Here is a 13,202-nt window from a genome sequence, read left to right on the forward strand (position 1 = left end):
TTTTCCAGTATTACCACCGGATACATAAATGCCACAGACACATAACTGGGTGAACCTTTTTAGATTGTGACTCAGCTTTGCTAAAGTCCCCAATTAGAGGTGTCCAGGGTTCTTAAGCACACTCTTTTTTTGCTTTGGACCTTGACTTTAACCGCTCAGTCTCAAGTTTTCACTTGACACCTTCACGCCACAAGCACATGGTTAGGGACAGCTTGGTTTAGCCGCTTAGGCCACGATTGTATTCCTTTAGGCCCTCTTATCCACTGATACTCAAAGCCTTGGATCCTTTTTATTACCCTTGCCTTTTGGTTTTAAGGTCTATTGGCTTTTTGCTCTTGCCTTTTGGTTTAAAGAGCTTTTGGCTTTTTCTGCTTGCTTTTTCTTTTTCTTTCTCTTTTTTTCGCTATTTTTTTTCACATTTTTTTCTGCAAGCTTTTGCATTCACTGCTTTTTCTTGCTTCAAGAATCAATTTTTATGATTTTTCAGATTATCAATAACATTTCTCCTTTTTCATCATTCTTTCAAGAGCCAACATATTTAACATTCATAAACCACAATATCAAAAGACATATGCACTGTTCAAGCATTCATTCAGAAAACAAAAAGTATTGTCACCACATCAAAATAATTAAACCAGTTTCAAGGATGAATTCGAAACCATGTACTTCTTGTTCTTTTGTTTTTAGAACAGTTTTCATTTAAGAGAGGTGATGGATTCATAGGACATTCATAGCTTTAAGACATAGACACTCAGACACTAATGATCATATAGTAAAGACACAAACATAATTAAGCAAGAAGCACAGTAAACGAAAAACAGAAAAATAAGAACAAGGAGATTAAGGAACGGGTCCACCTTAGTGAGGGTGGCGTCTTCCTCTTCTTGAAGAACCAATGGTGTTCTTGAGCTCCTCTATGTCTCTTCCTTGCCTTTGTTGCTCCTCCCTCATAGCTCTTTGTTGAGGTCCATGAGTGGGCTCTCTTGATGTGCAGTCAAATTCTCTACTACTGAGCTATGGATCCTTGAGATGAATCTCTCCATCTCTCATGACTCAGAGGTGGAAGCAATTGCCTTCCCTTTCCTCTTTCTTGAGGTTTCTCTGGCCTTAGGTGCCATTAATGGTTATGGAAAAACAAAAAGCAATGCTTTTACCATACCAAACTTAAAATCTTTGCTCGTCCTCGAGCAAAAGAAGAAAGAGGGGGTAGATGGGGATCCTGTGGGGTCCGCAGATCCAGAGGATCAAGGCCTTAGCATCCCTGCTCCAATTAGGCGTGCAAAACGCCCTTTGTATGCAATGCTGGCGTTTAACTCCAGACTGCTGCCTGTTTTTGGCGTTAAATGCTCAAATGTAGCCTGTTTCTGGCGTTTAATGCCAGATTGATGCTTGTTTCTGGCGTTAAACACCAGACAGATGCTTGTTTCTGGCGTTTAAATGCCAGAATGTTCCTCCTCCAGGGTGTGCTATTTTTAATGCTATTTTTCATTCTGTTTTTTATTTTTCAGTAGTTTTTGTGACTCCACATGATCATCAACCTAAAAAAAACATAAAATAACAATAGAAAATAAATAGATATAATTAAATAACATTGGGTTTCCTCCCAACAAGCGCTTCTTTAATGTCAATAGCTTGACAGTGAGCTCTCATGGAGCCTCACAGATGTTCAGAGCATTGTTGGAACCTCCCAACACCAAATTTAGAGTTAGGATGTGGGGGTTCAACACCAAACTTAGAGTTTGGTTGTGGCCTCCCAACACCAAACTTAGAAGTTGACTATGGGGGCTTTGGTTGACTCTGTAGTGAGAGAAGCTTTTCATGCTTCCTCTCCATGGTTACAGAAGGAGATCCTTGAGTTTTAAACACAAGGTAGTCCTCATTCAGTTGAAGGATCAACTCTCCTCTGTCCACATCAATCACAGCTTTTGCTGTGGCTAGGAAGGGTCTTCCAAGGATGATGGATTCATCCTCATCCTTCCCAGTGTCTAGGATTATAAAATCAGCAGGGATGTAAAGGCCTTCAACCTTTACTAACACGTCCTCTACTTGTCCATAAGCCTATTTTCTTGAGTTGTCTGCCATCTCTAAAGAGATTCTGGCAGCTTGCACCTCAAAGATCCCAAGTTTCTCCATTACAGAGAGTGGCATTAAGTTTATTCCTGACCCCAGGTCACACAGAGCTTTCTCAAAGGTCATGGTGCCTATGTTACAGGGAATTAGGAATTTACCAGGATCCTGTTTCTTTTGAGGTAATTTCTGCCTATCCAATGCATTCAGTTCATTGGTGAGCAAGGGAGGTTCATCTTCCTAAGTCTCATTACCAAATAATTTGGCATTCAGCTTCATGATTGCACCAAGGTACTTAGCAACTTGCTCTTTAGTAACGTCTTCATTCTCTTCAGAAGAAGAATACTCATCAGAGCTCATGAACGGCAGAAGGAGGTTCAATGGAATCTCTATGGTCTCTAGATGAGCCTCAGGTTCATTTGGTTCCTCAAAGGGAAACTCCTTATTGGTCACTGAACGTCCCAGGAGGTCTTCCTCACTAGGATTCACGTCCTTCTCCTCCCTTGTAGGTTCGGCCATGATGGTCAAATCAATGGCCTTGCACTCTCTCTTTGGATTTTCTTCTGTATTGCTCGGGAGAGTACTAGGGGGAGTTTCAGTGACCCTTTTACTCAGCTGGTCCACTTGTACCTCCAAATTTCTAATGGAGGACCTTGTTTCATTCATGAAACTTAGAGTGGCCTTAGATAGATTAGAGACTATATTTGCTAAGCTAGATGGATTCTGCTCAGAATTCTCTGTCTGTTGCTGAGTGGATGATGGAAAAGGCTTGCTATTGCTAAACATGTTTCTTCCACCATTATTAAAGCCTTGTTGAGGCTTTTGTTGATCCTTCCATGAGAAATTTGGATGATTTCTCCATGAAGAATTATAGGTATTTTCATAGGGTTCCCCCATGTAATTCACCTCTGCTATTGCAGGGTTCTCAGGATCATAAGCTTCTTCTTCAGAAGATGCCTCTATAGTACTGTTGGATGATTCCTTCAATCCATTCAGACTCTGAGAGATCATATTGACTTGCTGAGTCAATATTTTGTTCTGAGCCAATATGGCATTCAGAGTATCAATTTCAAGAACCCCTTCCTCTGAGGCATCCCATTACTCACAGGATTCCTTTCAGAAGTGTACATGAACTGGTTATTTGCAACCATGTCAATGAGTTCCTGAGCTTCTGCAGGCGTTTTCTTTAGGTGAATGGATCCACCTGCAGAATGGTCCAATGACATCTTAGATAATTCAGACAGGCCATCATAGAATATATCCAGGATGGTCCATTCTGAAAGCATGTCAGAAGGACACTTTTTGGTCAGTTGCTTGTATCTCTCCCAAGCTTCATAGAGGGATTCACCTCCTTTTTGTCTGAAGGTTTGAACATCCACTCTAAGCTTGCTAAGCTTTTGAGGAGGAAAGAACTTGGCTAAGAAAGCCGTGACTAGCTTATCCCAAGAGTTCAGGCTATCCTTAGGTTGAGAGTCCAACCATATTCTAGCTCTGTCTCTTACAGGAAACGGGAAAAGCATAAGCCTGTAGACCTCGGAGTCAACCCCATTGGTCTTAATAGTATCACAGATCTGCAAAAATTCAGTTAAGAACTGAAAAGGATCTTCTGATGGAAGTCCATGAAACTTGCAGTTTTGTTGCATCAGAGAAACTAATTGAGGTTTAAGCTCAAAATTGTTTGCTCCAATGGCAGGAATTGAGATGCTTCTTCCATGTAAGATGGAATTGGGTGCAGTAAAGTTACCAAGCATCTTCCTTGCACCTCCACCATTGTTATTGGTTTCGGCCATCTCTACTTCTTTTTCGAAAATTTCAGTAAAGTCCTCTTCAGATTGTTGTGTTTTAGCTTCTCTTAGCTTCCTCTTCAGAGTCCTTTCAGGTTCCGGATCAGCTTCAACAAGAATGTTCTTATCCTTGCTCCTGCTCATATGAAAAAGAAGAGAACACAAAAGAAAATATAGAATCCTCTATGTCACAGTATAGAGATTCCTTATGTAAGTATAAGAAGAGAAGAGTAGCAAAAAGAAAAAGATAAGAATCCAAACACAGGGGAGAGGAATTGGTTCGAATTCTTGAGTAAAAGAGGGGTGTTAGTAGATGAATAAATAAACAGAAGGGGATGAGAGATGAGAGAATTCGAATTTCAAATTAAAATAAAAGAAAAATATTTTTGTTTTTATTAAATTAATTAATTAGAATTCGAAAATAAGAAAAAAATGAAACTAATTTAAATTGAAATTTAAAACAATTAGTTAATTAAAATTGAATTTTGAAAAAGAGGGAAGGGATTTTCGAAAATTAGAGAGAGAGAGTTAGTTAGGTAGTTTTTTTTTTAAATAAGATTGAAATAGTAAACTTTTAAAATCAAACAAAAAGTCAAGTAGTTAATTGAAAAAGATTTGAAAATCAATTTTTGAAAAGATAAGAAGTTAGAAAAGATTTTGAAATTGATTTTGAAAAAGATGTGATTGAAACTTATTTTGAAAAAGATTTGAAAAAGAAATTTAAAAAGGTTTGATTTTTGAAATCAAAGTTGATTACTTGACTAACAAGAAACTAAAAAGATATGCTACTAGAGTTTAAAGATTGAACATTTCTTACTAGGCAAGTAACAAACTTAAAAAAAAAATTTTGAATCAATCACATTAATGGTTAGTAAAGATTTTGAAATTATGAACAAGATAAGAAAAAGATTTTTGAAAATCAATTTGAAATTTTCGAAAATCATAAAAGAAAAAATGAAAAAGATTTGATTTTTGAAAAAGATTTGAAAAAGAGAGAATTTTTTAATTGAAAATTTGACTTGACTCATAAGAAACAACTAAATTTTAAAAAGTTTTGAAAAAGTCAACTCAAATTTTCGAAAATTTATGAGAGAAAAGGGAAAGATATTTTTTTATTTTGAATTTTTAATGAAGAAAGAGAAAAACATAAAATTGATGCAAAACATAAAAATTTTGGATTAAAATAAGAGATGCATGCAAGAACACTATGAGTGTCAAGATGAACACCAAGAACACTTTGAATGTCAAGATGAACACCAAGAACTTATTTTTGAAAATTTTTAAGAAAAGAAAAACATGCAAGACACCAAACTTAGAAATTTTCAATGTTGAGACATTGATAATTCAAAGATGCATATGAGAAACAAGAAAAGACACAAAACAAGAAATTTTAAAAATCAAACAAGAAGACTTACCAAGAACAACTTGAAGATCATGAAGAATGCAATGCATGGATTTTCGAAAAAATGCAAGAAAGAGATAAACATGCAATTGACACCAAACTTATGACTTGACATTAGATTCAAGCAAGAAACATCAATTTTTTTTTTTATTAAATTTTTTTTGAATTTTTCGAAAATTAATTAGAAAAGAAAAATAAGGATTTCAAAATTTTTAATGAGAATTCCAGGAATCTGTAATGTTAGTCTAAAGCTCCGGTCCAGGAATTAGACATGGCTTATTAGCCAGCCAAGCTTTCAGTGAAAGCTTCGGTCCAAAACACTAGATATGGCCAATGGCCAGCCAAGCTTCAGCAGATATTGCCTACCTCCCATGTATACAACAACTATGTGTGTAACTGCCAAATGGGTGAAGATCAACAAGCTCTTGTGATGATAAGTTGAAACCCTGGTCCAAAAGATTAGACATGGCTTACAGCTAGCCAGGATTCAACAAATCATCATGAAACACTAGAATTCATTCTTAAAAATTCTGAAGAAAAATATATTTTTGAAAATATTTATTTTTATTTTATTTTTTATTTTATCGAAATTAAGAATAATAAAAACAAAAAGCTTAAAATTAAAAAAATTTTTACCTAATCTGAGCAACAAGATGAACCGTCAGTTGTCCAAACTCGAACAATCTCCGGCAACGGTGCCAATAACTTGGTGCACGAAATTGTGATCATCAACAATGGCGCCAAAGACTTGGTGCTCTCAAGCGTGAATCACACTTTGTCACAACTTCGCACAACTAACCAGCAAGTGCATTGGGTCGTCCAAGTAATAAACCTTACGTGAGTAAGAGTCGATCCCATGGAGATTGTCGGCTTGAAGCAAGCTATGGTCACCTTGTAAATCTCAGTCAGGCGGATTCAATTGGTTATAGAATTTTAATAATTAAAATATAATTAAGATATAAACTAGGATAGAGATACTTATGTAATTCATTGGTGAGAATTTCAGATAAGCGTATAGAGATGCTTTCGTTCCTCCTGAACCTCTGCTTTCCTGCTGTCTTCATCCAATCATTCCTACTTCCTTCCATGGCAAGCTTATGCAGGGCATCACCGTTGTCAATGGCTACATCCCGTCTTCTCAGTAAAAATGGTCCAAAATGCGCTGTCACCGCACGGTTATTCATCTGTCGGTTCTCGATCATACTGGAATAGGATTCAGTCATCCTTTTGCGTCTGTCACTACGCCCAGCACTCGCGAGTTTGAAGCTCGTCACAGCCATCCCTTCCCGGATCCTACTCGGAATACCACAGACAAGGTTTAGACTTTCCGAATCTCAAGAATGGCCGCCAATAATTCTAGCCTATACCACGAAGACTCTGATCTCATGGAATGGAAGGCTCGGTTGTCAGGCGAGGCAACCATGCGTCATGAACCAGAAGGCTAAGAGATATGCACTTAAGCGATTGCAAGTAGAACGGAGGTGGTTGTCAGGCACGCGTTCATGGGTGAGAATGGTGATGAGTGTCACGGATCATCACCTTCCTTAGGTTGAAGAACAAGTGTATATCTTAGATACGAAATAGGCTTGAATTGAATAGAAAAACAATAGTAATTTGCATTAATTCATGAGGAACAGCAGAGCTCCACACCTTAATCTATGGTGTGTAGAAACTCTACCGTTGAAAATACATAAGAACAAGGTCCAGACATGGCCGAATGGCCAGCCTCCATAAAGGTCTAAGATAGCATAAAACTGATCAAAGATGTCTAATACAATAGTTAAAGGTCCTATTTATATCAGACTAGTTACTAAGGTTTACAGAAATGAGTAATTGATACAAAAAACTACTTCCGAGGACCACTTGGTGTGTGCTTGGGCTGAGCATTGAGCTTTACACGTGTAGAGGCTTCTCTTGGAGTTGAACGCCAGTTTGTAACCTGTTTCTGGCGTTTAACTCCAGAATAGGGCAGGAAGCTGGCGTTGAACGCCAGTTTGCGTCATCTAAACTCGAGCAAAGTATAGACTATTATATATTGCGGGAAAGCCCTGGATGTCTACTTTCCAACGCAATTGAGAGCGCGCCATTTGGAGTTCTGTAGCTCCAGAAAATCCACTTTGAGTGCAGGGAGGTCAGAATCCAACAGCATCTGCAGTCCTTCTTCAACCTCTGAATCTGATTTTTGCTCAAGTCCCTCAATTTCAGCCAGAAAATACCTGAAATCACAGAAAAACACACAAACTCATAGTAAAGTCTAGAAATGTGATTTTTATTAAAAAACTAATAAAATTATACTAAAACTAACTAAATCATACTAAAAACTATGTAAAAATAATGCCAAAAAGCGTATAAATTATCCGCTCATCAGCAAGTTATTTAGCTTGAAGAGTCATGACTGCCATATTCTAATGGAACATCTATTGCCAATTGCATCAGTACATGTATTGCCCACCCTTGTGTCTGCCGTCTTGGCAGAGTTGTCAGCCTTTTTTCGACAAATATGCAGTAAATCCATAGATCCTCAACAACTTCCTCTCCTTCAGAATCATGTCGTCCATACTCTGTGCCACATGGAGATGATATTTTCACCTTCCTTCTTCACAGTCATGGTTCATCTAACAGTGCATCTAGTCGAGGAGGTACGCCTTGGTGGATGTACCTGATTGAGAGGTAAAAATCTAAATAAGCCTTCTCAACCTGTTGTATTAAGATAGCCTAAACCTAATAGTTTACTTATTATTTTCTTAAAGGTACCTATGTCGTCTCAAGCACTACGTGCGTAATAGGGCACAACTGGAAGGCTCAATTGCAGAAGGCTACTTATCCGAGGAGATTCGCACGTTCTGTTCAAGGTACCTAGATAATGTGGAGACCAGGATCAACCGACCGACGCGCGTTGATGATAGGCCGACCGAAGCTCCACCGAGCGAAATTGCCAGCATGTTTCCAGAGGTTGGAAAAGCGGTCGGGGCTGCTTCATATTTTACTCTAACAGCAATCGAATACCTTCAAGCTCATCATCATGTACTGGTCAATTGCATTGCTGTAGAGAAATTCTTGGAGTAAGTATGGAGTGTGAGTTCTACGAGTATGAAGTGAGCCAATATGGTATTGAGAGTACTGACCTGCAATCAATTTTTTGTGTATACAGTGACTTCAGAGCAGCCACAAAGAGAAAGTTGTGAAATAAAACAAGGTTCCAGTCTCACATAGATATTGTTGTGCAAGAGAGTTTCTCAACTGGTGCAGGCATGAGGTAATACTTTATATCTCCGGATTCCTACTACCCTTTGATGCTATCTTACGTTTAATTGTTCCATGCCAGGTTCCCTTTGGAAGCACCAGTCATTCGAACGAGCTGCAGTGGCTTGCCTATGGTCCCATTGCTCAGGTTAGACGCTTCATGGCCTACAACGTTAATGAATTTAAATTTAGAACCATGACGAGGGAGGAAAGGATGAAAACACAAAATAGCGGGGTTTACGTCACTTCAGATACTAGAAGTTATGCAAGTAAACGGGATAGCAATGTTGTTGTTGGCGGTGTCTCATATTACGGGAGATTAGTAGACATCATTGAGCTAGACTACAGTGGTCAATTCACGGTAGTTTTGCTCAAGTGTGTTTGGGCAGACACCACGTCAGGCAGAGGCATACGACAAGACGTATTGGGCCATACCTGTGTCAACTTTGCCACTCTGATTCACACCGGTGATCGAGAAGACGACGAGCCATACATCTTAGCATCTGAGGCGCGTCTTGTGTTCTACGTGGATGATAAGGTCGACAATGGATGGAGTGTCGTAGTCCATGTGAAGCCAAGAGATTTGTTTGACATGGATGAAGATTATGAACATTGTGAGGTCGACCTTCATCCCCAGCCTTGTATGACTAGCCTGAATGAATTTGATGCCGAACGCTTGCGGTTGACATGAGACGGCGATTTAGAAGAATCCACTAATGATGGCGTTGAGGATTGTGATGAGGCCGCTGAATCATAAATACATTTCTTTGTCATGCATTTAGCTCATGTTCATAGGAGATTCTGCATAAATAATACTATCATGCTTCACCAATGATTAATCGTGTCTTGAGTTTTAGTCATATCATTAGACAATAGATTGAACTAATTGAGTTATTTTAGTTATTTAAAAACTTATTCTCTCATAAAAAGCTGTTTTATCTAACTGGGTTTTTACAATGCTGTAACCTCTCCTTCAAGCCCTTGTAGAATCACATGTTTATATTGTCCTTGTACATTCTTTCTATGTCTGTGGCTTATCAGGGAAATTGGAGAGCCGAGACTTCTTTTTGGTTTCCCGAAGTCACTGGTTTGTAGAGAAAATGATAGATGCATCTCCGTTCTCTTCGTTGGACCACGCAACATCCTTTGTAAGGCAATTGTGGTTCAAAGAGTCCCGTATACAGTCATGGCTGGATACCTTCTCTGGACACAGACACCTCACTCGAGCCATGAGTCATGTGCCTGCTTCAATAATAAAGGTTTGATTATTGTTGCCCGTCCCAATTTAGAGGTCTTTTTCATATATTTTTTTATGATCAGACCCGACAAAGATTTCAGTTGATTATGTTAAAATTTTTGGAATTGTCTCAATGGGACCGAAGGTACATCACTAAATTTGAATTTGAGTTTACAACAAGTACGGACACATGGTGCTCAGAGAAAATGCTTAATGAGGTGAAGGTAAATATTCATGTGTTTACTCTTATATTTTATAAAAGTTCTTTATTAGCAATAAGGAGCATATAGTAGGCCATGTTAGCAAGAAATAGCTATGATTAGCTAGCTAATTATTATACACGTCAAATGCTCTTTCATATTTGGTTAGATAAATACATTTAGTTTCCAGTTATTCTGAATTCCCTGGGGTATATAGTTTGCTTTGCAATTTTAGCAGTATCTAAGCACTGAGCTCGTTTATCCCAAGAATTCGTGACTTAAGCCAGGAGCTAACTCAGCCATGAATCCAGTGAACCAAACCTTCACCCAGAAAAGATCTCACCTCCCATGCTCTCCCCTGTCCTTGCATGTGGCCGACGAAGACTTCTCATCTCGCGTTGCCGTCTCGGTCTCTACAGGCTGTTTATCACGTCACCGACTCTGCCCGCGTGGTCGTCGTCAGTTCTGGCCTGTTGCTCGCCGGTCCTCTCTTCTCCGTAAAGACCAATAGAAGTTTCAATTTGTGATGTTAAAATGTGATTATGGTTTGTGTAGTTACAATCAATATACTTTGTGCATATATCGATCTTTGTATGATTCTTCTCTGTGTTTTGAACAAAATTGGTAATATTTAGATTCCTCCATCATGATAACCTTTGCTATTAAGAACCTTCCAAATAATCACAGGAAGAAAATATAAGTGAGTGGATAGTAGTGTAAAAGTTTAATTTAATTATAATTTTATTACTTAATATTTAATAGGGTTAAGTATTGAAATCGTCCCTAAGGTCTGGGGTGAAAATTAAAATCGTTTCTGACCTTTTTTTGTTATTAAAATCATCCTCAACGTTACAAAACGTTATAAAATCATCCTTTTTATTTTATTTTACCAAATTACCCTTATCAATTAATAAAAATAATATTAAAAAAAAAAAAAACCTCCCCCTCCACCTGCACCCCACTTCCTTATCTCTTCCCTTTCTTCTCTCCAACTACTGCCATTAACTTCCAACAACCCGTCTCTTCTTCTTCGTCTTCTTTAGGTACTCTCAGCATCCAGAACATGCTGCAGTAAGTACCACCTCCAAACTACTCTTCTCATCAACATCATCATGCTGTTTTTGTTGCCGCCCAAGTGGGACTGAGGCAACAAGCGCATCTTAACAACAACGTGAACAACGAAAACAGGTTGATGAGTAGTAGTAGTAATGATTCATCAAGGGAGGAATGGGTCCAGAGAAGAAGTGATGGTCAAAGAGAACCAATGAACTTAACCCCTTAATTGCCCAAAAATTCAGTAACCATACAAATGAAACAAATAAAAAAGTCAAAATTGATTATCAACTAATTATCAAAACAAACAAATATCAAAATAAACAAACAAGAAGAAGAGAACAAACTCCTCAATTGCTTGAAACTGTGATCGAGTTGTGCCTGACTGATCTGGAGCATCTCAGAGACCTGATCTCCGGCCACCGCAGCTTTGTCAAAGCTCTCTTTAATGGCTTCCACGATCTCCTTCAAGTGCTCATGCCGCACCACCATCTTCATCTCCATCATCTCCCTATACTTACTCCTTGCGTCATCCTCCTCCGCCACTGGCGCCGCCTTCTTCCCTGCCATCGGAGGCGGCGGCGTCACCGGATCTCCCACCATCGACGATCCCCTCATGGAAGACCCCCTCACTGACGATCTGAAAGAATGAGGAAGAAGGAAGTTGAAACTTGGAAAGGAGGGTCATGGGCCTGAGAGTTTGGTTAGATCTGAAAGTAGGAGGAAGGTAAAATTTTGGGGGTGAAGGGGGGAGAGACCGAAGAGGCTGGGAGTGGGGTGGGTGGGGTTTTTCTTTTTTTTTAATATTATTTTTATTTTTGTTTTAAGGATAAAATTGTTGAAGTATTATTATTTTTTTTGTAAAAATGATGATTTTATAACGTTTTGTAACATTGGGGATGATTTTAATAACAAAAAAGATCGGGGACGATTTTAATTTTGACCCAAGACATTAAAGATGAAAAGAATACTTAACCCTATTTAATAAAGCAAATGTTAAACATTTAAACAACGGTGATATTTTAATTGTTGAAACCCAGAAAATAAGCTTTCAGTTAGAATAAACAAATAAACAAGGTGCTTTTTGGAGCACAATTGTAATTTTTTTTTCTTTGAAAAATATAACGTATCTAGAAGAAACATTATGAACTAATGTATTGACTCGGCTTCTTGATGAAAGGATCAGTAATAATTATATTAATCTAGCATTTGATCCTTAAAATTGACTTAGGTATAATCTTATTATAAGCAATTAGAAATGGTTCCACTTGAGAGAACTTCAGAGTATACTTCAACCATTGATGTCGTTGTTATTTACTTATTTATTTATTTATAATTAAGCTTAGTTAGTGCGATGTCTCTTATAATCCCTTTGGACCATTTGGTTTTTGCCCACAACAATTTGGTACTCATCACCTTAATGCTTTCAACTTCAGCCATTATGTCCATATGTATTGTTGATTAATATTTTCTTTATGAAAATTTATTTACATTATCTACCTTCTGGTTGCAATGCAAACTACACAGTCTCAATTATATATTACAATGTTTTCTTTGGTCTTTAATTGTTAAAGGTATAACCATTCTTTAGATAATGAATATGACTAAACTGCTATGAACTTCTAAATTATCAAAGACTAAAGTACGAATATCCTAAAAAAAAAAAAAAGGAATGAAAATTGCAAACAGGAATTATAAAAGAACGGAATGTGGTCTACTCATATTTCATAATTTCAGTAACTGAATTTGACAAGGCACAAAATTATTGGTTATAATGGTTCAACAAAAACCTCATCAGAATTCAGAAACAGAGGAACCATGTAACTGAAATCCGGTACAACTTAACTGTAAAACAAAGCAGTATCTAAGGTTACTTTTTTTAAAAAGTTGAATTTTATATATCTGATTTTAATTAAATTTTTTATACTATATTTATTTATGTTTGTTAAAATTATGCTTAGCTTATAATTTAAAATGATTATTACAAAATTAATTGTTTTGTTTAACCTATATTTAAAGTCATGCTAACTTAAATGGGCAACTGTCAAGCTTTATGAAATGCATGAATTTATCGTATACACTTATTTGTTTATAGCTACCTTCTGGTTTATTTATTTATATTCATAGCTACCTTCTGGTTTATTTGTTTATATTCACAGTGTATGCACTTTTTTTTTATCTGCATCATGTTATTATTAGGAATTTAAGATGGCTAG

General features: G+C 37.4%; 1 non-coding gene across 1 annotated transcript; it reads left to right on the plus strand.

Moving 5' to 3' along the window:
• Positions 1-3,347: 3,347 nt before the first annotated feature.
• On the plus strand, positions 3,348-3,455 carry LOC148579415 (small nucleolar RNA R71). The gene has a single exon (XR_015896671.1). It is a non-coding gene; the product is annotated as a small nucleolar RNA R71 (small nucleolar RNA).
• Positions 3,456-13,202: the final 9,747 nt, after the last annotated feature.

This window comes from Arachis ipaensis, chromosome B10 (genome assembly GCF_059453495.1).
Source record: "Arachis ipaensis isolate K30076 ecotype BB chromosome B10, ASM5945349v1, whole genome shotgun sequence".
NCBI classification, from domain to species: domain Eukaryota; kingdom Viridiplantae; phylum Streptophyta; class Magnoliopsida; order Fabales; family Fabaceae; genus Arachis; species Arachis ipaensis.